Source organism: Canis aureus, chromosome 28 (assembly GCF_053574225.1).
Source record: "Canis aureus isolate CA01 chromosome 28, VMU_Caureus_v.1.0, whole genome shotgun sequence".
In the NCBI taxonomy this organism is placed as follows: Eukaryota; Metazoa; Chordata; class Mammalia; order Carnivora; family Canidae; genus Canis; species Canis aureus.
Window position 1 is genome coordinate 5760809 of NC_135638.1, and position 27943 is coordinate 5788751.

The window sequence follows — 27943 nt, forward strand, 5'->3', positions numbered from 1 at the left end:
TACCATTGACTCTGTCACTCTATACCCAGAATATCATTCACCAAGAAAGGAATCTGGTTTCTCTGATATGAAAATTAGAACTTCATATATAACCTTTGCACAGTGGCAGTATCGTACCCAATGAGGTTTATCCAAGGCACGATTATTGCTAATTGAGAACTTCACATATAGAATATCAATCTCTAAATATGGAATATCAATCTTCAAATGTGGAACCAACCTTATATGCAGGCAACCAGCACTCTGTACTTTCAGGACTGATGTAGGTCTTCTGGATATGAATCCTGCCTTTCCAGGCATAAACTCTGATCCTCCAGAGAAGAACCATTCCTAAAGGAATAGAACTTGGACTGAGGCATAAAAACATGGCTTTCTAAAGCATGCACATTGCTCCCAACCCCCAGATGTTTAATGTGTTAGAGATAGTTGTCTCTGAATTGTGAAATTTGAGTGGTTTTAATTTTGATTTGTGTGTGTACGTTTGTGTTATATGTTTTTGTCTGTAGTTATTATGTAATTTAAGAGTAGTATAAATTTTCACATGCTTCCTTCACATGCTTTCATGCTTCCTTTTATCAGAAAAATAGATAATTACATAACATATATGCTGGTTTACAATGCAATCCTTTAAGAAAGTCCACAATCTGTTGCATGTAATTTTCCATTGCTATAGCTCTTATGCCATCTTCTGGTCTAAATATAATTCAACTATTTGGGAATGTCTAGCATCAGTGGTTAGTACCTCAATGTTATTTCAGAAATTTTACTCCTCCTATTTACTGCAAATATCTATTTTCACATCAAGTGTAAAATTTAAGTCAGCAACTTAAAAATTTATGATCACATAAAGTTTAATATGGTGGGAAGAGAATATTGGAAAATCTTCAGAGATAGATTGAAATAAATACATTCTTGAGTAAACCTACATGAACCTAAAACACAGTATAAATGTATTTCTAACTATTGATTAAAAAAAATAAAAATATTGATTTAGATACACTATAGAAAAAGCATAGGATTTGGAGAAAAAACTAGCTTTGAATACCATTTTTGCCACTTATTTATTAAACAATCTTTATAAACTCACTTAACTTCTCATCTACCTTATTTAATCCCTATTAAATGAAGAGAATAATATCTTTCTCAACTGCCTCTAGCTCTTTTTCCTGCTTAGTCTTGAACTTTTAATATATTATTATTAATCAGTATGTGTTACTATCTGAACACTAAAGACATAAGAGATTTTTTTTTTTTTTTTTTTTTTTATGATAGTCACAGAGAGAGAGAGAGAGAGGCAGAGACACAGGCAGAGGGAGAAGCAGGCTCCATGCACCGGGAGCCTGACGTGGGATTCGATCCCGGGTCTCCAGGATCGCGCCCTGGGCCAAAGGCAGGCACCAAACCACTGCGCCACCCAGGGATCCCGACATAAGAGATTTTAATTTAGGAAAAAGATAAACCAGTAACACCCCAGGATAGAAAAAAAAAAAAAAAAAAGCTGCTCAGAGTTATTTGACATTCTAGTTAATATTCTGGAATTTTGAAAAACATGTTAACTATGTGCAAAGATAAAAGGGATAAGAGTTGGTAAAACAACACTTTCATATCCAGTACACATGCAGGATTTTCACAGTTCCAGAAAAGAATAAAACTCTGAGTGCCAAAATTGATTGAAAGAGGTGATGTGGAGACATAAGAAGATATAATATTAAAGGTTAGGCTCACTAATCAGAATAAAAGATCACTCATCTCCTGATGATGGTTTTCAAAGTCAAATCCTTCAGGTGCAGAAGCTGACAGCTCCCAGCTGTTCCATCTCTGGTCCAAAAAAAGAAGCCTAGAATATCTGCTCATTCTTAACTCCTGCTCTAACTAGACCCCCAATTTCTCCTACGGACTCTCATGTGATTTACCCCCTTGCTCTCAACATCTCCTGTTTCCTCAGACAAGATAACAGATGTCATTCTACATTTATTTTGGAATGTGTGTGATAAATGATTAACATCTATCCATTAGTCCAAACACCATCACCACTGGTCAGCATCAGGAGAATGGGGCCTTATGTTTTGGTTCACCATTTAAAATCCCAGAACGTAAGGATATTGAACATAGTAGATGTTCAGCAAATACTTCTGGAACAACAATTAAATAAATGCAAAGAAGAAAAAAGGTGAAATGACAAAACATAAGAAAGAAGCAAGAGCTTCTGCATTTGGTTCATAGTATATATTTCTGGGGCCCATGATACTGCAAATGCATCATTTCACTCTGCTTTTATGATTAACTAAGGGGATTATTATTAATAATTTTTTAAAAGTAAAAGTACAGGGATCCCTGGGTGGCTCAGCAGTTTAGCCCCTGCTGTCGGTCCAGGGTGTGATCCTGGAGTCCCAGGATCGAGTCCCGCATCAGGCTCCCTGCGTGGGGCCTGCTTCTCCCTCTGCCTGTGTCTCTGCCTCTCTCTCTCAATCTCTCTCTCTCTCTCTCTGTGTGTCTCCCATGGATAAATAAATAAAATATTTTTAAAAAATAAAGTAAAAAAAAATTAAAAAAATAAAGTAAAAGTACATTTTTACAGGGGAAATTTAAAAGTATAATAATTACAAAAAATAATATAATAATTACTACCTTCTAGAATGATTCTCCATAATATCTTGGCATATTTGATCCTAGCATGTTCTGTGATTATGCTTTTAAAAATAAGCATTATTTTAAGTTAAGAAAGTAAGTATTATATGAGCATACTATTCTGCTCTTTCCCAAATGTCTTAGAAACACATTATTAAAGTAACCTATGCACATTAGCTGACTTTAAGAAAGCAGGACTTGAGGTCTTTCGTGCCCTTTGGGAAGTTATGGACCCATCTTCTACATTATCAGCTTCTGTATGTAGAGTGAGAGCCATGGCCTTCTAATAAATAGAGTCCTAATGACGACACTCCATTGTCGAGAAAGGTCTAGTTTGAGATCTATAGTCTGTCTCCTATGACAGAAAAGTGTGTAAAACACTTTAATAGGAATAGTCACTGGAAATGTCCAACTTTCAACCTTCCGATTTTATCTAAAAACTGTTTGGGAACAGTGTTCTTTCTCATTTATAGTGTATTGTTCACTGAATCACCTATACAGTTTTATGAAGAAAGGAAAGCATTCTGTGCCATTTTCCCAGAGTCCTTAAAAGTAATATGGTCTACCTTGGATTGGTGTCGATGGAGTAGAGGCTCTGGTCCTCCTGACCAGATTGATACAGTTGGCCGCTAAACAAAATCAGTTTTCAAAATGGAGCCAAATGTCCTTCAATTTCACATGGATAAGTTTTTTTTTTTTTTAAGACTTTATTTATTCATGAGAGACACAGAGAGAGAGAGAGAGAGAGAGAGAGGCAGAGGGAGAAGCAGGCTCCATGCAGGGAGCCCAACATGGGACTCGATCCTGGAACCCCAGGATCACACCCTGGGCCCAAGGTGTTGCCAAACCTCTGAGCCACCCGGGCTGCCCCAAATATTTCAATATAACTTATACCTGCTGCTAGTTGTATAATCTCATTTTGATGCTTTGCTTTGTACCTTAGTGGCAAGTCATCTATGTATTACCTATGTATACTGTTAGGTAGATTTATCATAATGAAGAGAATCTACACAATTTAAGACTTGACTTTTGGGATTATGTTTACACCTTCATTGAAACTTTTTTTTCAGAGAAACGGTTTTGAAAACACAGTGGCTGACACTCTGTATATGTTTTATAATATACATGTATACCCAATTTTGCAATAGCAAGTGTCTTTTTATATTATTATTCTCTTATAAAAAAATATTATCTTACCTAGAAAAGAGATGCTCCTCTCCAACCACTGCCAAATACCCTTTCTTTTTATTTTATTTTATTTTATTTATTTTATTTTATTATTTTATTTTATTTATGATAGACAATAGAGAGAGAGAGAGGCAGAGACACAGGCAGAGGGAGGCAGAGGGAGAAGCAGGCTCCATGCCGGGAGCCCAATGCGGGACTTGATTCCGGGACTCCAGGATCGTGCCCTGGGCCAAAGGCAGGCTCCAAAACACTGAATCACCCAGGGATCCCCACCAAATCCCCTTTCTATAAGAACACTACAATTGTGGTTTATCAGAAAACATTTTTCTTTTGGTCAAAATATGTGAGGCAAATTGGATTAAATTACAATTCTTTTGTTTTGCCCCTCTATGTTAAGGGATATATGTACAATCTTCTTTAAAAATTTTTTCTGTTGGTGACGGGTACTTGACGGGATGAGCACTGGGTGTTATGCTGTATGTTGGCAAATTGAACTCTAATAAAAAATATATACAAAAATATGATTTGCGGGAAAATTTTTTTTCTGTTGATATCAAGGCAGCCTCATTCCTTTCTTTTTTTTCCCATTCACTCATCTGTTAAATGTTTATTGAAATTTTACTAAGTACTAATCACAGCTCTGGATACCAGGTAAACAGCTGAAAATGAGATAGACATGGACCCTCCCTCCTAGCCTCACTCTGTTCACTCCAAACAATAAAGAGCCTCTGTGTCTCTATTTAAGAAAATCATGTCACCAAGTGTGGAGACTTAAAATAAGATCATAAAGTAGGGGACACTGAATAGAATTAGAATCAGGGAATTAGTCCTGATTGCCCCAGACACAAAGATAAGAGAGGGTAAGAGAAACTGTGTGAAGCACCTTCCTTTAGGTCAACCTGGCCTGAAACCCCAATTCCCACAGACTCCTCTCCATGCTGGTCTTCTACTCCATCACCACACCCATGCTGATTTATTTTTCTGCTCTGACATTTTCCATGACATCAGAGCAACTGAAAACGGTCCCTGGTCTGTGCTGAAGGCCTACAACAGCAATTCCTTCATGGGGAAGTGGCACAGCTGTGTGTCTGAATAACAGTTTTGGACTTAATAAACTAGATTGAGCAGCATCCTTGATTGAAAAAAGGGGAGGGCAGCCCGGGTGGCTCAGCGGTTTAGCTCCACCTTCAGCCCAGGGTGTGTGTGATCCTGGGGTCGGAGAATCAAGTCCCACATCAGGCTCCCCGCGTGGAGCCTGCTTCTCCTTCTGCCTGTGTCTCTGCTTCTCTCTCTCTATGTGTGTGTCTCTCATGAATAAATAAATAAAATCTTAAAAAAAAAAAAAAGAAACAAAGTGGACTAGCCTTTTCATAGTGAAGCCCACTGAGATCCACATTGCTCCTGATTGGACTCTACCCCAGATTCCGCAGGACTGACCTAGGGAGCTGGGTCACTGGACTGAGCCTTCCTCTCTCTCTCAGAGCAATGAAGGTTCCAGAGCACGGTCAGCAGCCAGCAGCAACAGGCCCCAGACTGATCCTTGTCAGGATGAAATAAGGTTCTTTGGCATTTGGGAAACAAACATAGGAAAGGAAGGTGTCATCATTGTTTTTGTTTTCACAAATCCTTAAGAGTGATACCAACTCACATTATCCAGAAGTGGGGTAAAATCATAAACCTCCGTAGCCTTCACAGCACAGAACTCAGGCTGGTTAAGCAGACTCAGGCAGGCCCAGGGAACCTGAACACTCACCTGCCCATTGGCTACCCCTCCTCTCAGAAGCTAATTTTGTTCTACAGGCTGCTATTCTGTTCTAACCTGAGGGGCTTCCCTGAAACATCTTTACCTTGATGTCTATGAGGCCTGCCATGGCTCCCAGGCCCTCCTGTCTTGTCCTACTGATTAAGTCACTTTTCCTGAATATTGGAAAATAGCACTAGGCAAAGCTGAATCTGTCTTTCATCCCCTCTCCAGACCAGGGCAGGGCAATTGCTCTTCTTGCTAATTATGCTTGAATTTTGCCTCTCAACTCCCAACATCCTCCACTGGATGCTTGGCCGAAAGCGCCAACCCCCGTAGCCATCAGCAAGCCAGGGCATCCTAGGTCTTGCCATTCTCAGCTCTTTCCCATGGGTCCTGCATGCAGCGTTTGTTACTGTCACTCCACAGAACTGTAAGAGATGGGAAGACTATTCAATAAGTGACTGAACATCCTCCCTCCAAAAACAGCACTCACAGTATAATGAAAGGGTTTCCAAAAGACAGAAAGAGATATATCTACCAGCAAACAAGTAACTTAACAGGGGAAACAATAGCAAGAAATAAAAATTAGAAGCAAGAAAGCCAAGAGGCAGTGATAACTGATTCGGCGGCAGCCTAAAGAAAATTGAAACCTAAGCTTGTGTTGGGGGAAGCCAGGATTTAAGCTGAATCATGGATTTAACTGCAGAGAGGCTTGAGAAATTAAGCCATTGGTAACTCTGAGAAGGGGTGATGCAGATGCAGCTGAGAACTGGGGAAGTAGTTGAAATGTGGTTAAAAAAATCATTAGATTCCCAGACCTCTTTCCGCTACCCTTTGCAGCAGGGGTAGTGACACCACCTTCCTTCAATTTAGAAGAAGCTGGTAGGTTTCTTCTTCGTGAAGAGGTTGAACCAGATAGATTCTGAACTCATGGACACAAGACATATACGTGGGTGGCACCGTGCCACAAAGTGGAAGATGAAGTGAAAGGCTCTATTCTGAATTACAGACCTCTCTACCCTTTTCCCTACTTGAGTCCTAGAATGCTATTTTCCAGGCTCATATCTCCCAGACAGGAGAATGGAGGATTCTTCCCTCAGGCCAAAGTTCTACAGATGATGAAGTTCTCCCCCATGGAAATGGCCCAGCCAGTTACCCTTTAAAGAAGCCAACCAGACAATAAACACCCACACAAATATCCCATCAGCTGTGTAGGCTTCACTCATAAATATGATCAGTAGCCAAAGCTCAGCAGATACCAAATGAAAGCCACAGGCATGAAATGCCAAAGAAAACAGGTTGAAAAAGAAAAAAAAGGAAAAAGAAATTTTAAGGAAACAGACCCTCAAAGCCCCCCAAACTAAAAAAAACCATAGAACTCTCTGGCCTGATCTCCCTCGGTGTCGACTGTGTGCTCAGTCCTGAACCATGGGGAAGCAGAACAATCTGGTGGCCCTATATGAACACAATAGCTATGTCCAGATCAAGGGTTACAAACCAGTGTTCAGGGCCAATGACCCAAGATTATCTGAATTAATCAAGGTCTACCTGGGAAGAAGTGAAAGAACAACTAGAAAAGAAAAAGGCTCCAAGTCACTGGCTGAATTTAAAGAAAAAAAAAAAAAAAGAACAGGAAGAAAGATTTGGAAAAATAGGGAGAAATTATTAAGGGGGGAATGAGAGCTCATCTATAAAAAAAAAAGGCAGGGAAAGAAAAGAGAAAAGAAGAAATCTGGTAGGTATTCTTCTTCATCAAGCTCTCATTCTTCTGACAGTTCTTCAGATTCTGAAGATGAAGATTAAAAAAAAAAAACAAGGAAAAAGGTAAAAAAGAACTGTTCACATACAGCTTCTGAAAATTCCATGTTGGAAACTGAATCAGACAGCCAGTAAGGATAGTTTAAAAAAGAAAAAGAAGTCAAAAGATGCAACTGACAAAGAAAAGGACATGAAAGGACTCAGCAAAAAAAAAAAAAAAAGTTTCCTGAAGATAAACCTTTATCATCTGAGTCCTTATTAGAATCGGATTATATTAAGATGGTACAAGCAAAAAAGAAACACAGTGAAGAATGAGAAAAAGTAACAGGAAAAAAAAAAGATAAGAAACACAATAAGAAGAAAAAGAAAGCTTCTAGTTCAAGTCCTGACTCATGGTAGCATTAAGAAAAATCAGGATTCCCTTATAAAGAAAGTGCAATATCTAAGGACATTTCAGTCGTGAGAATTATGACATAATCACTAAAATGCATGCATCTCCTTGTTTTCAGAATTAATCCTAGACTATTCAGTAGCCACTCAGAGGCCATCATCGTTGCCCGCTGCTGGAACACCTACTTTTTTCCTTCTCCAGTCCTTAACTCTGGGAGATAATACATTGCAGTTGTGCTAGTGGTTAAGATGCTTGGGGATGGAGTTCATACTTTTGACTAGAAGTATCTAACGACAAATCAACAGAAATAGAATCTGGCGACATCATTAAGATGAACTAGAAATGACCAGATGACTCTAGTTAACATTTTTGAAATAGGGATTGCATTAATATTTCAAAATCCTTCCTCTGTAGAGAAGTGTATTTTAATTTTTTCCCCCTTATATACTTTTATTTACCTGGGGAAGGAGCTTTTAGGGTGGGAGGTGGGGGTAGATAGTTTGCTGTCTTTCTAGCTGGTAGACTAGCCTGCTTTTTACCCTCGCACATCCTGTTTTTGTGGACACAGCAGCCATGCTTCAGCGGAGGTCAGAGCTGAGTATAGCTCTCTTGTCCTTTGACATCCTTGGACTCTGTTCTTTGCCGCTTAAGTGAACCAGAGAAACAGCCCTTTGCAGGATGACAGAGCCCCAGAAGCTCCGGGATTTACCTCTCCTTCAACAATATTGAATTCTTTTTAGCATTAGAATGTGTTATAACTTGAATTAGTTTTGACCACATGTTGGCTTTGGAGAGGAATCATTTCAAATAGATACCGGTACTTCCTGACCTTGTTAGCTACAGATTCTAAAATGTAGGTTTTATACTGTTAAGTTTTTACTAGTCAGGAAAATTTTATGTAACCAGTGATAGTTATTTTATTTTTGTATGGATTTTGTTTAGGCTGCAGTGTTTGGCTTCTATTAACTCCTTATTCTTGCTACCTTAAGTTCCATACTGTGTCTAATGGCATACTTGCCAAGACACTTAGCATGTAAGAAAAGCAGGCTTTTGATTTTTTTTTTTTAAACAGTTTCATATTGAAGCTGAGACTTAACCATAAACAAGTTGAGTGGCAGGCCCGGTATGCTATGTCTTGTTACACAAAGCTATTGCCAGAATCTTAGTAAATACAATATTTTTAAAAATTTGCCTTTGTCTATTCATAACAAATTATGACAGGCTAAGTGAGAATTACATTGTTGCTCTTCCTATGTCATATTTTACTAAGATTTTGTGCCTCATACCTACTGCTAAATTGTTTACTAGTAATGTTAAAAGGAATTGATAAATCATTTTCATTTTGTATTTTATATAATTAGGCAACATGAAATATAATGTATAATTTTGCCTGTTACAGAGGGCGTGCTAGTGATATGGTATATGCACAAAACATTTTGGCATGATAAGGGGCTGAATAAATAGCTATTTTACTTTTAAAAACACATTAAGGGTGGCTCAGCAGTTGAGCCTCTGTCTTTGGCTCAGGGCGTGACCCTAGATTCCTGGGATCAAGTCCCACATAAGGCTCCTTGCATGAAGCCTGCTCCTCCCTCTGCCTGTGTCTCTGCCTCTCTCTCTGTGTCTCTCATGAATAAATAAATAAAATCTTAAAAGAAATAACACATTAAGAAAAACTTTTAAGGGGATCCCTGGGTGGCTCAGCGGTTTAGCGCCTGCCTTTGGCCCAGGGCGCGATTCTGGAGACCCGGGATCGAATCTCACCTTGGGCTCCCGGCATGGAGCCTGCTTCTCCCTCCTCCTGTGTCTCTGCCTCTCTCTCTCTCTGTGTCTATCATAAATAAATAAATAAATAAATAAATAAATAAATAGAAAAACTTTTAAAAACCCACCCCTATAATTAGTGTCCTTAGAAAGGTAAGGCAGTGGTATGCAGGAAACACTATACAATAAAAATGGAGTATGACTTTAGGAACAACAGAAATCCTAGAAATTAAAAATATGATACAGAAGGGGGCTATCTGATAAAAAGATCGATGATAAAGTAGAGAAAGTTCCCAAAAACTAGTAATAAATGGATTACAGAAGAAAAAAGATTAGTTCAAGAGACTCAACATTCAAACTGTAAGAATTCCAAAACAAAACCAAACCCCCAAAAACCAGAGTGGGGAGAATGAAAGGAAGAAAATTCATTTCAAGAAAATGGCTCAAAAATGAAGAACGTAAGCATTCAGATTTGAAAAGGCCTGGTGTTAGCGCTGCCTGCAGCCCAGGGTGTGATCCTGGAGACCCGGGATCGAGTCCCACGTCGGGCTTCCTGCATGAAGTCTGCTTCTCCCTCTGCCTGTGTCTCTGCCTTGCTCTCTCTCTCTCTGAATGAATAAATAAATAAATCTCTAAAGAAAAAAAAAATGAAAAGGCCTGGTGATGCCCAGCACAGGGAGTGAAGGAGGCCCAGATCAAGGCCTAACATGGTGAAATAATGAGAGTAAAGAGAACAATGGGGGAAAGAGAAGACCCCAAAAGCTTACAAAGTTCAAACTAAGGTGGCGCAGCGGTTTGGCGCCTGCCTTTGGCCCAGGGCGCGATCCTGGAGACCCAGGATCGAGTCCCACGTTGGGCTCCTGGTGCATGGAGCCTGCTTCTCCCTCTGCCGGTGTCTCTGCCTCTCTCTCTCTCACTGTGTGCCTATCATAAATAAATTTTTAAAAAATAAAAAAAAAGAAGTTCAAACTAAAAAGAAAAAAAAGAATCAAGATGGCATCAGACCTCTCAAGAGGAACACTGTAAGCCAAAAGGCCTCATGGAAATGTCTCCAACATTCTGTGAAAAAAGAATTTGCAGCTTAGAATTCTATACTTAGTTATCAAACAAGGTACAGGTGGAATGAAAACAGATTTTAGGTGTGTGTGATGGTGAATTTTGTATGTCAACTTGGTTGGGCCACAATGTCTAGATATATGGTCAGACGTCATTCTAGTTGTTTCTATGAGGGTGTTTTTGGCTGAGATTAAAATTTAAATCAGTGCACTCCGAGTAAAGCAGGTGGCCTTGCAAAATGTGGGTGGGCCTCATCCAATCAGTTGATGAGCTGAACAGAACAAAAGGCTGACCTCCCTTGAGCAAGAGGGAATTCTGCAGCAGATGACCGACTGCCTTCTAGACTTGAACTGCAACACTGGCTCCTTTCCAGGTCTCTGGGCTGACAAACCTTGGGCTTCAAGTGCAGTGTTAGCTCTTTGCTGGGTCTCTATTCTGCTAGCTCACAGAACTTGGACTTGCTAGCCTCCATCCTCACATGAATCCATTTCTTAAAATAAATCTCTTTATATATATATATATATATATATATATATATATATATATATATATACTTTCTATTGGTTCTGTTTCTCTAGAGAATCCTAATAAATACTTTATCAAAAATTTCACTTTCCATGTGCCCTCTCTTGGGAAGCCACCGAAGAATGTGTTGCACTCAATCAGGAGAGTAAACAAAGACAGACACTGCACCCAGAACATAAGGGACTTAACAGAGCTGGACGCATATGGGAATTTCCAGGCTAAAGGGGAAGGAAATGTCCATGGTGAGGCAGCTTTCCCACAAGCCGGAGAACAACTAGTTCATCAGGAACAGATGTGAGGGCTCCAGAGAGAATATCTAGGTCAGAGAGAGAGAGCAAGAGAGGCAACAAGGAGAAAGAAACTTGTAGACAATGGAGGGTTTGACTGTTTGGAGAGCTGGAGAGTTTGGGGGAAAATTAGTGATAGACACATAGAAAATAAGCAACTGAGAAAAAAGGATAATGATCTCCTGAGAAAATAAAAAGCAATGTAAGGAAGGATAAATCATCGTAGTATAATACATAGTGGGTCAGTGGACGGAACATCAGATTGCCATCTTGTCCAAAACTATGATTGAGAAATTGGAAAAATGGGGAAAAGGGAAATGGAGAAAATGATCTTTCAAAGTAGAAAGTCAATAGGTCATGTCTAAAATTTAGAAAATGAAATATGAGGGTTGCTTTGGTTTTTGAGAAATGAAAGCAAATATTAGGGGGAAAAAAACAGCTATAAAAAGTAGCTAAAGGAATTGAAAGTGGTTGCCTCCTAAGAATAACTGAGAATCTGTAGGGATGGGACAGAAAATAGCCTTTTTCAAATTATAGTTTCACAGAATTAATCTTTTAATAGAGATAACGTTTGTGTATAGCTCTCATAAAAATAAAGCTAACATATAAAATTAAAATTAATTGGAAAAATAAGAAAAAAACTTAACTTTCATTACATATGTTGCTATGGTATCCACTTGTAGAAAGAGGCAAGAGTGTTTTTGTCCTGCTTTGCTGGCCCAATTCTGTAACTTCTTCAGTCTTAAAATAGAATGTTTGGGTTCCATGACAAGATAGCAAATTTTTAAATACTTTTAGGAAAGAAGATCATTAAGAAATAGTGTCCACATTCATGGAGAGTGGATATTACACATATGCTTCTTCATCCATGGACTGTTTAAATTTAACAATGCAGAAAAATGTTAAAAGACAGTAGCCCACTGGTCAGATGTGACTTGCAGATGTAATTTATGTGACTTGCATAGTTTTCTAGAAAACATTTAAAATTAGTTACCTGTATTTAACACGTGGAAGATTTAGCATAAAAATTTTAATCATTGGCTTCTTCTAGAGAATTGTAAGGTAGGACTACTTTGGGTCCGCATTCCCTCATTCACCCACATGCCATCACGTAAAAGAATAATGAAGCTCTTTATGCGATGAAAAAATATTCACAAACATATATTAATGTTTTAAAAACCCCGTGAAGATACAGAATATTGCATGTAGAATGGTACCATCGGGTAAGAAAGGAAAATATTTAAGTTTATGTATCTATTTGAACCTGTACAGAATAGCTCTGTACGAGCACACAAGCAATAGGTAACATCTAAAGACAGGATGTGGTAACTGGGACACAGGATGAAGGGAGATCTTTTCACTTTTTGTAACTGTTGAATACTGAACTATGTGAAAAAGTACTTTTAAAAGTTCAGAATTTCTTAGCTCTAGAAATATAAATAAGTATATATCTGAATATGAGTAGGTAACATAGAAGTATGAATATATTTTTATATAGAATGTATTCTTTATAGTATACCTACCTATGAATATGTAAATGTTTTCCCCCTCTTTTTTATTTCTTTTTTATTTTTTGAATTTTTTGTTTTGTTTTGTTTTCCCCCTCTTGATTGTTTCATTCTCATTCCACTATTAGAAGACTGGAGATATACAAAATTAATTCTGTCTTGCACTTAAAAACATAATCCTGAAGAAAGAAAAAAAAAACCATAATCCTGAAAACTCCCAACTCTTTCACCAAGATTTCCCCTGTTCTTCTTTTGATCTTTATATGCACCACTGAAGAGATTCCTTCCATGTCTGTACAATTTTATCACCCAAAGAAATGTTAGAGACACCAAATTAATGAATCTACACAGTGTTAGTTCTTGAGAAACTAAGAGTTAAAAATACCTATTTTCAATGGCAAATGCAACACGTTTAATAATCTAATGAAAGAACTTTAAGTATTCCCTCTACTTGCATTTTTGCTAAACCATCTTACTGGTTATTTTTTTTCTCCAGTTGTATGTACTATGTTGGTAACTAGAAAGCCTCTTCTGATTGAGATGCTCAGAGATATCGTACAGAATGATGATCTTAGTTTCCTTCTGTTGATGTTCCACCTTTTCCTAATCCTTTTAATTCCCTGATTTCAATACCAAATAAATGGGGCTCTTGCAAATCTCAAAGGTAAGCGGGTGGCTGGATCTTCTGTACCTACTGAATCAGTCTTATATAGACAAATCCAGAGGTTGGGGAGATGTGGGAACCACACACCCAAGTACTTTCCGGGACCAATGCTGAGGTGACTAAACAATACAGCCATCTGCTCGGTGAATGGGAGGACCATTGCAGTATCAGAAGAGATCCTAATGCAGGGATCAAGGACACTACTAGCAGACACGAGAGGGTCCTTTTTGGCCGAAGATTTGAAAGGCTTCATAGAGAAAAGTAGATAAAGAAAAAATGAGGCTAAAGAGTTTCATCTTCACCTAATTGATTTATTGGTCTCTTATGTAGCAAGGTCACGGACTCTATTTTTTATTTTTCATGTCATAGTTGAATTTCTGTTAAAAAGACATCAAAGGATAAATGGCAGAGCAACATTTATCGGAAGGGCTTGATGACTTTTAAAACTGAAATGACAGGGATCCCTGGGTGGCGCAGCGGTTTGGCGCCTGCCTTTGGCCCAGGGCGCGATCCTGGAGACCCGGGATCGAATCCCACGTCGGGCTCCCAGTGCATGGAGGCTGCTTCTCCCTCTGCCTGTGTCTCTGCCTCTCTCTCTCTCTCTCTCTCTCTCTCTGTGACTATCATAAATAAATAAAAATTAAAAAAAAAAACTGAAATGACAGTGATAATAGCTATACTAATTTTCTGAAACTTTTAGGTTTGTAACATTTTTCATGATGAAGACCATAATGGTATCATAATAGTATTTTTACAAGTAAGTGACTATTATAGGGAATGACACTAATATTTTATTTTAATTTTTTACACTAATATTTTAACACTTGATCTGATCAGTGAAAAGGAACAACAAAGTATTATCAGAGACAGATGCTCAGAACAGTTAAATGCGCTTGGAGTGTGTTTTAAAATCAAAGTTGTGAGGGAGATAAGTGAGCATACAGAGGCCATTAAAGTCATTCAAGATTATTAAAACCAGTATCTTTTCCCTACCTCTTACCTAACTTTTTTGAGCTTCTGAACTTCTATCCAGTAATATGTCATTTTTGACCAGAACACTTTCTGTCCTAGATGGAAAGGAGCATAGCATAGCAGTTATTTAAGAACGTGGGTTCCAGAAAGAGATTGCCTAAGTCCTAATTCTAGTACCACCACTTACTAGCTCGGAGACTTTGGGAAATCTCCTCATTCGTGCTCTCAGGGGCTGTTTCCTCATGGGTGAAGTGGGGATGAAAACAGTAACTACCTAATAGATTTATTGGAAGCATGAAGTGTAATAACAATTAACAGAATTTAAAATGGTATATTGTAATCACTTAATAGATATTATTCCAGCTGCACCCAAAAGGGTTATTTAATTTTTGTCGTGTACTTTACAGCAAAGATGTGTCCAACTTTCCCACCCGCTATAGGGCAGAACAAAGGTGATTACACTGTTAAAAAAAATTAATCTGCTACTTGAAACTGGATACTGTTGGGAGAATAATACTGTACTGTAATAATACTATACTATACTGTTGGGAGAATAATTAGACCCCGTGGATAATTTCTGTGGTTGATAAAATTCTAGTGTCAGAGTTTTTATGGCAAAGACCCTTTTTTACAGAAGTGATGATTTTGCTTCTCTCACAAGTGTTACTTCTGTAAACCCCAGGGAATTTTGGTTATATTGATTGAACAATAATTCTAAAAATTCAGAACTAGAGTGTAATACTTTTTGGCAAGCAAGAAAAGTTGTGATTTTGTAGACCATCTAGTTTTACTCATTATTTGGAGCCATATTCTTTTGTGAATTTCTACATCCTAAACAGAAGAAGAACTAACTTGGACATTATTTTGTTGACTAATTTTTATGCTTCAGCGTTTTTATGCTTGAATAATTTGTATGTCCTCGGTGTTTTTATGCTTCTTTAATCCTATTAGTCCTATTGTCTCACATGTATCAGTTCAATTTTTTTCAGTCTTTTTCTCTTTGTTCTTCAGTTGGGATAAATTTCTAGTAGTTTATGGACACTTTCTTCTGTAACCAGCTATTAAGGTCAGCTAGTAATTTTTTCATATTATATAATGTACTTTTTAGTTCCAGATTTTCCATTTGGTTCTTTTTCAATGGATTCTATTTCTCTGCTTACATTTTAAATATGTTTATCTATTATAAATATACTTTTCTTAATGTCCTTCAGCATAATTAAAATAATTGCTTTAACATTTTTGCCAGTTTCAATATCTAGGTCAACTTAGGTCAGAATCCACTGAGAGTATTCTCTCTTGAGTATCGATCATACTTGCCTCTTTCTTCATATGTCTAATATAGATAATATCCTAGACATTGTGAATTGAAAAGACTCTGGATTGTGTTTATTCTTCTGAAAAGTATTCATTTGTTGTTTCAATAGGCAGTTAAATTGGCTCAACTAAATCTCCAAACTTTGTAACTCTTGCATAGGCAACAAGTGAATACCAATTGTGCATGCATAGTTCAGGGAATCAGCACAATTCTGGACAAATTTTAGACACGGGATTTAAAATTCTTTCTTGTATCTCTCTCTTTTACCGATTATCCTTCCTCATTTTCCAGTTACTATGGTCATATCAAATTCTGTCTCTGGATTTCTAAGCTAAAAAGACTGGGGGTTTTTTGCTGAAAATTTAGTCACCTTTCTTGGAGTTTACTGGAGCCTGTCCCCAAGCAAAAAAGTATATTAATTAAAATTTTAAAAAAGTATAAAAATGAAAACACTGGAGTTCTGGTTCAAGTGATGTAGAAGGATCCTGAATTCACCTCCTCCCACAAACACTGAATTTACAGTTATATCTGGAAAAATTTCTCATGAAAAAAAATCCCCAAATTAGCTGATTGAGACTTACATAGAGGGTGAATGAGAAAAAAACATCATCAAAGTGGGTAGGAGAAATGGAGATACAATCTGTTTCTTTTTTTTTTTTTAATTGAAGTACAGTTGACATGCAATGTTATATTAGTTTCAAGTGTACAACATGGTGATTTGACTAGTTTATATATTATTACTTTGTTATGCTATGCTTACCACAAATGTAGCCACCATTTATCACCATATAACACTATTACAATACCATTGACTATATTCCCCATGCTGTATCTTTTATCCCCATGACTTATTCATTCCATAACTGGAAGCCTATAGTTGAGACACAATCACTAGAAATCCCATTCCCAGAACATCAACCCACAATTGGGAGGGAATTAACAACACCAAATTATCCTTGAGGAATAAAGGGCTGGAATCTTACATCTGGCACTTTTAGGACCTGCACCTGAGAGACAAACCCCCCAAACATCTAGCTTTGCACACCAGTGGGCTTTGTGTCCATGAGACCCACAAGGCTATAGCAAACTGAGAAATAGTTCTTTAAAGTTCCCAAGGACTTGCCCATCTCAGGGCCCAGCACAGAGGCAAGCAATCAAAAAGCACCCAGACTTTCTGTGAAAAGGCTAACTTGTTTATCTTAAAGCATTGACCTGGGGGGCAAGCATCTAATTTAACATACATCTAGAGGCCTACTGAGGTACTTTCTGGGTACAGAAGCCAATGGGTACTATTTTTGCACTCTCTTTCTGTTTTGCTCCAACTTGCAGGTATCCCTAGGAGTGTGTACACTCCTAGAAGAAAACACAGGGGTTAAGCTATTAACATTGGTCTTGGTGATAATTTTTAAAATTTGACAACAATAGCAAAAATAACAAGCATGACTACAACAAATGAACTTCTGAACAACAAAAGAAATGATGAATGGGATCCCTGGGTGGCTCAGCGGTTTAGCGCCTGCCTTCGGGGCAGGGCATGATCCTGAAGTCCTGGGATCAAGTCCCACATCGGGCTCCCTGCATGGAGCCTGCTTCTCCCTCTGCCTGTGTCTCTGCCTCTCTCTCTCTCATTAATAAATAAATAAAATCTTAAAAAAAAAAAAGAAATGATAAACAGAATGAAGAGACCATCTATGGAATGAGAAAAAATGCAAACCACATATCTGGTTTGAGCCTAATATCCAAAATATGTAATGAACTCGTAAAACTCAGTAGCAAAAAAACAATTTGATTAAAAATGAGCAGAGGATCTGAACAGACATTTTCCCAAAGAAGACACTACATGACCAACAGGTACGTGGAATGGTGCTTGGTATCACTAATGATCAGGAAAATGCAAATCAAAGCCACAGTGAAATATCACTTCACACCACTTGGAAAGGCTATTATCAAAAAAGATAAGAAATAACAAATGTTAGGAAAGACGTGGAAAAAGGGTACCTTCATATACTGTTGTGGATTTACAGGCATACCTCGGAGACATTATGGATTCAGTTCCAGAACACTGCAATAAAGCAAATACTGCAATAAAGCTATGAAATTTTGGTTTCTCAGCGTACACAAAAGTTATATATGTTTACTCCACAGTCTACAAAGTGTGCAACAGTATTATGTCTACAAATTATATACCTACCTTTATTAAAAAATACTTTAAAATTTTATTTATTTATTTATTTATTTATTTATTTATTTGAGAGAAAGAGAGAGAGCAAGAGCGAGAGAGTGAGAGAAAGCATAAGCAGGGGGAGGGGGCAGAGGGAGAAGGAGACTCCCGGCTGAGCAGGGAGCCTGATGTGGGGCTTGATCCCAGGACCCCGGGGTCATGACCTGAGCCAAAGGCAGACACTTAACCAACTGAGCCATCCAGGCGTCCCTAAAAAATACCTTATTACCAAAATTCTAACCATCATCTGAGTTTTCAGCAAGTCATGATCTTTCTGCTGGTGGACTGCTGGCTCATCAGTCTGCTGGTTGCTGAAGGTGGGGGTGGCTGCAGCAATTTCTTAAGACAACAATGCAGTTTACTGAGTCTACTGACTCTTCTTTTCACAAACCATTTCTCCGTAGCCATCTAATAACATTTTACTCACAGTACAACTTCTTTCCAATATGGAGTCAGTCCTCTCAAACACGGCCTCGGTTTTATCAATTGAATTTGTGTGATATTCTAAATCCTTGGTTGTCATTTTAACAATCTTCACAGGATCTTCACCATGAGCAGATTCCACTTTAAGAAACCACTTTTCTGATGCCTGGGTGGCTCAATGGTTGGGCGTCTGCCTTTGGCTCAGGGCCTGATCCTGGAGCCCTGGGATCGAGTCCCGCATCGGGCTCCCTGCATGGAGCCTGACTCTCCTTCTACCTGCGTCTCTGCCTCTCTTCCTCTGTGTCTCATGAATAAATAAATAAAATCTTTACCAAAAAAAATTAAGAAACCACTTTCTTATAGGTGATTAATAGTATATGTATTATGATGAGCACTGAGTAATTTGTAGAATTGTTCAATCATTATATTGTGCACCTGAAACTAATATAACACTATATGTTAATTATGCTTCCGTTTAATAAAAGGAACCTCTTTCTTTGCTTATCCATGAGAAACAACTCTTTATCCATTCAAGTTTTATCACAAGGTGGCAGCAATTCAGTCACACGATCAGGGTTCACTTATAATTCTAGTTCTCTTGCTATTTCCATCACATCTGCTGTTACTTCCTCCACTGAACCTTTGAACCCCTCAACAGTCATCCATGGGGGTCAGAATCAACTTTTTCCAAACTCCTGTTGATGTTGATATTTGAGATTCCCATGAATCTCAAATGTTCTTAACATTCTAGAATGGCAAATTCTTTCCAGAAGGTTTTTAATTTCCTTTGCCCAGATCCATCAGAGGAACTGCTAACTATGGCAGTGATTGCCTTGAAAATGTATTTCGTAAGCAGTAAGATTTGAAAGATGAAATTCCTTCTTGATCCATGGGCTGTAGAATAATTATTGTATTAGCAGGTATGAAAACAACATGAATCTTTTATATCTTCACCAGAGCTCTTGGATGATCAAGTACATTGTTAGTGAGCAGCCATATTTTGAAAGGAATCTTTTTTTTTTTTTCTTTCTGAGCAGGAGATCTCAACAGTAGGCTTAAAATATTAAGTAAACCATGATGTGCTGTCATCCAGGCTATGTTGTTCCCTTTATAGAGCACAGGAAGAGTAGATCTAGCATAATTCTTAAGGGCCCTAGGATTTTCAGAATGGTCAATGATCATTGGCTTTGACTTCAAGTCACCAGCTGCATTAGCCCCTAACAGGAGGGTCTGTCTGTCCTCTGAAGCTTTGAAACCAGGCATTGACTGGTCCCCTATAAAAGTGAAAGTCCAAGATGGCATCTTTTTCCAATAGAAGGCTGTTCCATCTCCATTGAAAATATATTGTTTAGGGGATCCCTGGGTGGCTCAGCGGTTTAACGCCTGCCTTTGGCCCAGGGTGCGATCCTGGAGACCCGGGATCGAGTCCCAAGTTGGGCCCCAGCATGGAGCCTGCTTCTCCCTCTGCCTATGTCTCTGCTTCTCTCTCTCTCTCTATCATGAATAAATAAGTAAAATATTTAAAAAAGGAAGATCTATTGTTTAGTGTGGCCACCCTCATTAATTATCTCAGCTAAATCTTCTGGGTAACTTGCTGCAGTTACCACATCGACACTTGCTGCTTCACCTTGCACTTTGATATTATGGAGACAGCCTTTTTCCTTAAACCTTATGAACCAAACTCTGCTAGCTCCAGACTTTTCTTCTGCAGCTTCCTCACCTCTCTCAGCCTTCAAAGAATTGAGAGTTAGGGCCCTGCTCTGGATTAGGTTTTGGCTTAAGGGAATGTTATGGCTGGTTGGATCTTCTATCCAGACCATTTCAACTTTCTCATAGGAGCAATAAGACACCTTTGCTTTCTTCTCAGTCATGTGCTCACTGGAGCAGCACTTTTAATTTCCTTCAAGAACTTTTCCTTTGCATTCACAACTTGGCTAACTGTTTGGTGTAAGAGGCCTAGATTTTGACCTTGGCTTTTGACATGTCTTCCTCACTAGGTTTAATTGTCTGTAGCGTTTGGCTTAACACGTGACTGTCCCTTTCACTTGAATACCGAGAGGCCATTGCAGGGTTATTAAGTGACCTAACTTCAATATTATTGTGTCTTAGGAAATAAGGAGGCCAGAGGAGCAGAAGAGAGATGGGGAAACAGTCCAGTTAGTGGAGCAGTCAGAAAACACGTACCATTTCTTAACTTCACTGCCTTTTTTTTTTAAGATCTTATTTTATTTTTTTAAAATTTATTTATTTATTTACTTTTTCATGAGAGACAGAGAGAGAGAGAGAGAGAGAGGCAGAGACACAGGCAGAGGGAGAAGCAGACTCCATGCAGGGAGCCCGATGTGGGACTCGATCCTGGGTCTCCAGGATCACACCTTGGGCTGAAGGTGACACCAAACCACTGAGCCACCTGGGCTGCCCAATTTCACTGTCTTATATGGGTGTATTCCTGGTGCCCCAAAACAATTATATCAGTAACATCAAAGACCACTGATCACAGATCATCATAACAAATAATAATGAAAAAGTTTGAAATATGGTGAGAATTACCAAAATGTGAGAGACATAAAGTGAGCAAATGCTGTTGGAAAAATGGCTCCAATAGACTTGCTTGATAGGAGGTTGCCATAAACCGTCAATTTGCAAACAAACAAACAAAAAGTGCTATCAGTGAGGCACAATAAGCAAAGTGGAATAAAACAAAGTATGCCCATACCTGTGAATTTTACTCATTCATATGTTTATAAAATGTTAATTAGCCTTTTATCTCCACTTCAAGAATGTTCTTAGCATTTCTTATAAGGCAGGTCTAGTGGAGATGAACCCCCTTAGCTTTTTTGTTTGTTTGTTTGTTTGTTTTTTAATTTATTTATGATAGTCACACAGAGAGAGAGAGAGAGGCGGAGACATAGGCAGAGGGAGAAGCAGGCTCCATGCACCAGGAGCCCGATGTGGGATTCGATCCCGGGTCTCCAGGATCGCGCCCTGGGCCAAAGGCAGGCGCTAAACCGCTGCGCCACCCAGGGATCCCAGCTTTTTTGTTTGTTTGGGAAAGTCATTTCTAAAGAATGGTTTCGCTGGGTATAGTATTTTGCCTATAGGTTTTTTTGTTGGTTTTTTTTTTTGTTTTTTTTTGTTTTTGTTGTTCTCAAAATTTTGAACATATCTTCTTACGTTCTCCTGGCTTGCAAACTTTCTGTTGAGAAATACACTTATAATCTTACAGGGGCAAACTTGAATTGTTCCTTTATAGCTCTGTTTGTCTTTGACTTTTGACAATTTCATTATAATGGGTCTCTGCGTAGCTCTTATTGAATTCATCCTATTTGACATCTTTTGGGCCTCATGAATCTGGATGTCCATTTCTCTCAAGTCTGGGAAGGGTTCAGCCATTATTTCTTTAATTAAACTTTCTGCTCTTTTCTCTCTCTCTTCTCCTTCTGAGACACCAATAATGAATAGATGGTTTCTCTTAATGGTATGCCACAATTCATGTATACTTCTTCATTTTTTTTTCATTCATTTCTTTTTTCCTTTTTGATCTTCTGACTGGATACTTTCAAATGACCTACCTTTTAGTTCACTGATTCTTCTGCTTGGCCAAGTCTGTTGCTGAAGGTCTGTTTGGAATTATTCAGTTCAGTCATTTTTATTCTTTGGCTCTAGGATTTCTGGTTTTGTTTTTGATGTTTTAATAATGTCTATTTCTTTGTTGATCTTATTTCTCCCATGCATTGTTTTCCTTATTTTGTTGTGTGTTCTTGTAGTTGTAAGAGAATCATTCTGAATTCTTTAACACTTCACAAACCTCCATTTCTTTATGGTCAGTTATCGGAGCTTTATTAATTTCCTTTGGCTGTACATTTCCTTGATTATTCATGGTACTTGTGGCCTTATATTGGTACTTGTACATTTGAGGAAGTAAGCACCTCTTTCAGTCTTTACAGATGGGCTTCAGCAGGCAAATCACTTCAACAGTCTGTTTTTCCAGAGACTCTGGGAGGGCTGCTTGGGGTTGTCCATGGTCAAACTGGGTGCTGAAGTCCTTGAGCTCTCAAGTCTCATGCCTGGATGAGCAGATAGGCATGCCTGGTGCTTGGGGACATAGGGACTAGTGGTGGCTGGGTCAGTGGTGATGGGCCTAGAACTTGGGTCTTTGTGGGCAGACTTCTAACCTGAGTCCATAGGGGCCAATCAGAAACTAGGGACAACTGGGGTGGGGGCAGTATGTGAGTCCACAAGGACTGGTCTGGTACTGAGAGGGACTAGGTTGGAGGCTGGGGCCATAGGAGCTGACCTGGCACTAGCATGAGCCTGGAGCCTAGGGCTACAGAAATAGTCCTATAGCCTGAGGCCCTGGGGACTGACTTGGGAGATTAATTGTGTTGCAGTTGGTCTGTCTTAGGGTGGGGCTGAGAACCTAGGTCTATAGGGACTAGCCTGATGCTGGGGTGGACCTAGGGTCGTGCTGTGGGTGCTGGCCTACTGCTGAGGTTAGTTGAATTTCTATATTGATGGTATTTGGCAGCAGATCTGGGTTACAGCCTAAGTTCATGGATCCCCGTCTAGAGCCTAGGTTCACATAGGCCAGTTGGGACCTAGGAGAACAGAAGCTGCCTAGCACTGAGTTGGAACCTGGGTTAGTGGGAGCCTGGTGCCCTGAGAGCTGCCTGGGGCAGTGGGAAGCAGTTGGTGATGGTTTGATCTGGAAACCTGGTTCTACAGAAGCTACCTGGGGCCACTGGTGCTGGTCAGTACTTGAGTTGACTAGACCAGGTGCCTGGGGCCACTGGAGCCACCTGGGGCTGCTGTAGCTAGCTGGCACTGGGCTGGATGAGGAACCTGGGTTTGCTGGACCTTCTGAGAATCTCGTGCCATGGAAGCCACCTAGGGTTGCAGGAGCCACTGGGGCTGCTAGACCTTGCAGGTGCCAGGTGAGCTGAGGGTCTAGGTTCCTGGAAACCCTCAGGGAGCCACTTATCGCCATGGGAGTGGGCCTGGTGCCACTGTGGGCTGACTTGGGTCTGTGGTAAAGTAAGAAATCTTCACTTTCCTCTCATGGGGAGAGTCTCTCTTCATGTTGGCCAAACTGAGCATGTGGAAGGGGTGATGGTGGGTAATGTGAATCTATATTTTTCTAATTGCCGCAATGTCTCTTTTCTTATTCTGTGTTTCATTCAGGTGCTATAATCCTTCACCTGGAATCCTTGGTTCTTGTGGAGGTATTTTGCCTGCAGATGGTTATTCAAATTGCTGTTGGTGGGGAGGGACAAAATTCCTATGCCGCCATTTTTTGCTGTCTTCACTCTCAAACTTTTTACTTTTATTGCATACCTACTTAAAGAACCATTATGAAAGTTTCTAAGTGCACAAAACAAAATTGCTGTGCCATGGGAAAAAATGCAGAGGAGAAATCTGACTAAAAGAAAATCATCACTTCATGTTAAAGAGAAACTTTATTTTTCTGAAACATAAATTCCTCCACAGTGGACACCACAGCTGTGAGCTTCTAATTTAAGGACTCTTGGCAAATGTGTTTCTCCAGCTATGAGAGACATGTCCTGCCAATATTCGGAGACCAGGAGAGTAAGATATGGGGTAAATAAAAATAGGATTGATTTTTATATAATTTACCCCATCCTTATCTACATAATTTTTTTAAAAAGATTTTATTTATTTAATCACGAGAGACAGGGCAGAGGGGCAGAGGGAGAAGCAGGCTCCATGCAGGGACCCTGATGTGGGACTCGATCCTGGGACTCCAGGACCACACCCTGGGTAGAAGGCAGGCACTAAATCACTGAGCCACCCAGGGATCCCCCTTATCTACATAATTGACTCTTAATACTGACCAACTGTTTTGTCTTTCACCTCTACTAGATGTTTACTTCTCCTTCTCTGCCTATTTCATTTGTTCATAACCTTAAACACACTTCTGACTCCTCCCTAGAATGCCCTCCACTCAGTATAATTCATTTTCTGTAATACCTAGGTACTCAACATTCAAACCCATTCAGATCAATAATAATTATACTCTGTTAATATTTTGTGTAATTTATGCTAATTATTCAATATGAACTCTACTAACACTGGAAAATTTCATAGGCCCCACATGACAATAGTTGTACTTCTAGTTTTTCTTGATTGAGAAAATAATGATATTCATTGAAAAGTAAATTAGTATAAGGATCCCATGAAATACCTTTGTGGTTTTTCAGGGTCCTGGATCTATAGGTTAGAAAATGGTTTGAACACTTAATGCCACATATTTTTTTCCTAGTGTTTTCCTGTGAAGATATAATTTCTCAATTAGATTTTATTTCCATAAAATAATTATTATAGTTTTGACTATTTTATTACCTATATTCTCAGTATGGTGTAGGTACTTATTATTTGCCAAACAAGGGAACAGATGACAATTTAACTGAATTTCTTGTATGGTTATATAGCTATGTAGATGGTAATACATTTAACTAGTAGTGTTATTTGGGCTAAAAACACTTTATAGAAACTAACATAACATATATGTAACTTGACAGACTCAAGGTATCGAAGTCCTTGACAAGGCACCAGAATAAACTCCTACCAGTACTTTTTTAAATTTTAAGAGGTATACAAATCACTTGGAACTTTAGTTGAAATGCAGATTCTGATTCATTCAATTGGAGACAAACTAGAAAATTCTCAGAAGGTGATATTACTGGTCTGTAGACCACTCTTTGAGTAGCAAGGCTCTAGTCCCCCTGAATTCTGGTGACTTCATTTCCACAGCACTTAAATAGAGTTCTTTATTGAGACAACAGGGGGAAAAATGTCAAGAATCAATGCCAGTCTGGGTTGCTGTAGAGATTTGGTCAATGGTTAATAGTGTTTTAGTTAACTACCAAGACATCTAAGTAATGTCTCCTGATGATGTAATGACATTATCTTCTCGCTCTTCATCATTTTTTTGCAATGTTCTCTTCTGTCTAGAGCTTTCTGCACCTTTTTCTTTTTTTAAGATTTTATTTATTTGAGAGAGAGAAAGAGGGAGAATGAGCAGTGGGGAGGTGCAGAGGAAGAGAGACAGGGAGAGAGAGAGAGAGAGAGAGAGAGAGAGAGAAGGAGACTCCCCGGTGAGCAGGAAGCCCAACATGGGGCTCCATACCAGGACTGGAGATGGATGATCTGAGCAGAAGGCAGACACTTAACTGACTGAACCACCCAGGTACCCCACCTTTTCTTTCTTTTCTTTTTTCTTTGCTTTGCTTCATTTTTGAGTTTCATGTGGCTCTCCCTGGCTACAGGGACCCCAAAATTACAGGCATGTTATTCAATGACTAATTATTGTAGGATAAATTCTTTTTACACTTATCTATGAAATACACACTTATCTGTGAACCATAACTATTGCAGCTTTATATTTCTTCCTCATCCTCATTGTGTTGGAAGATTTTGAACCATAGCATGCTGTTAGCAGGTGTTTTTGGCAGATGTTAGCTAGAAACATCCCTTTTTTGGGCTAAACAAGAAATGATTCCCCTCTGTGTAGGAGATAATACATCTGCTCTATGATTTTTTGATAAGAAGACTAGCTTCTGAATGTCACTTAGAAAATCATCACCTCTCAAAACCCAAATATTCTGTTCTCACATTGGCTATCCTCATTTCTATTTCAAAATACTCCAGTAAAATCAAACTGCTTCTTACTGACAGCTGTTTATGGGGCACTGGCATAGGAAAGCATTTATCTCATCTTAATCCTCTAGATGAGATAAATTCTCCTGTGGTTTAAGTCTTTCTTGATTAGATCCTTCTTTACCCTCTTTCTTGTTCATATTTACAATTAGTATATCATATAAGACAACATCTGAAAACTTGGCAAGGGGAGGAGGCATCTTTGCTCCACGTTCACACAATACGTTGTGGTTTACACTGTGAATCCCACTTATTGCTTATGTTGAAGTTTTCTGCTACTTACACATTTCCTCCTAACACACCATGCCATGCCAAGGACAGGAATAACTTTTTATTTACCTCTAAATAATATAGTTCATGGGCACTGCATGATTTTTAGTGAAACAATACGATCTGCCACTATCTTGGCCATTTGTATACCTTTAAAACTACCAAAGACCTAATCAGGATCATGAAGAAAATGGAGTATTGTTTCAATTAGAAAAAGAATGGGATAAAATGGGATAAAACCCTCTAGGAATTCACCTTGTACTCTGACCACACATCCTTGGCCTTTCTCTGAGACTTCTTTTTCTATCAGTAGTCAGCTCTTTAATGTTGACGAACCCAATGCTCTGTCCTTAATCTCATTTTCTTCTCTCTCTGGACTCTTTCCCTAATCAAACTCCCACAGTCATGATTGAAACTACAATGATGCTTCCTCTTTCCCTGGCCCAGATTTTCTTTCTGGGCCTCAGGCCTATGTATCTTATTGACTACTAGGTGGCTCCACTTGAATGTACTATACATGTCACAAATAAAACACATTCAAGAGTTTATGAAGCAAGCCCTCTTTTTTTTTTTTTTTTTTTGAGTTGAATATTTTAATTTTATAGTTGGCTCAAAATGTAACATTAGTTTCAGGTGTACAACTTAGTGATTTGACAAGCTTATACATTATGCTGTGCTAACCACAGTGTAGCTACCATCTGTTCTGTCATATAGCTGTTATAATATTATTGACTATATTCCTTATGGTGTGCCTTTTATTCCTGTGACTTATTCACTCCATAACTGGATGCCTGTATGTCCTACTCCCCTTCACCTATTTTGCCCAAATCCTTCCACCTCTCTCCCCTCTGGCAACCATCAGTCTGTTCTCTGTGTTTTATAAGTCTGATTCTACTTTTTTGTTCATTCATTTTTGTTTTTGTTTACATTCCACCTATAGAATCCTATGATATTTGTCTTCCTCGCTATGACTTATTTCACTTAGCATTATATCCTCTAGGTCCATCCATGTTGTCTCAAATGGATCTCATTCTATTTTTATGGCTGCCTAACATTCTACTGTGTGTGCGTGTGTGTGTGTGTGTGTGTACCACACTTTTCTTATCTATTTGTCTACTGATGGACACTTACGTTGTAAAACAAGCCCTCTTATGGCCTCTAAGGTGACTAGTGAAATAAAATCCTTCCTAACTGTATCCTAGGAGATATTCTAAACTCTTTTATCTCCATTATGTCTAATATCCAATCAGTCATCAAGGCTTACTGATTAATTCCTAAATATTAAAAAATGTATCACTTTTCTTTATATCCACTACAATTATTTTGATCCAGACATGCATAATTTCTTTCCTGGGCTCTTGCAATATGCTCTTTACTATTCTCACTACCTTCAGAGCTAACATTCTAATTCATCTCCCACACTGCTTCAAGAGTAATCTCCTAAAGCATTAACTCTGATCTTGTCATTATATAGCTTTAAATTATGAATGGCTCACTAGCTATTAAGTGGTATCCAAATGGTTTTGTCTTCTTCTTTACCTTTATCCATTTT

General features: G+C 38.7%; 1 long non-coding RNA gene and 2 pseudogenes across 1 annotated transcript in view; 2 read left to right on the plus strand and 1 right to left on the minus strand.

Annotated features, from left to right (window-relative positions):
- The window catches only part of LOC144300345 (uncharacterized), a 111788-nt gene that overhangs the window by 26124 nt on the left and 57721 nt on the right, over positions 1–27943 (minus strand). The window contains exon 8 of the long non-coding RNA XR_013366920.1: positions 17799–17862. This is a non-coding gene — a long non-coding RNA (uncharacterized LOC144300345). The remainder of the gene's footprint in view (positions 1–17798; positions 17863–27943) is intronic.
- On the plus strand, positions 92–222 carry LOC144300686 (U4 spliceosomal RNA; annotated as a pseudogene).
- On the plus strand, positions 6989–7633 carry LOC144300113 (protein FAM133B pseudogene; annotated as a pseudogene).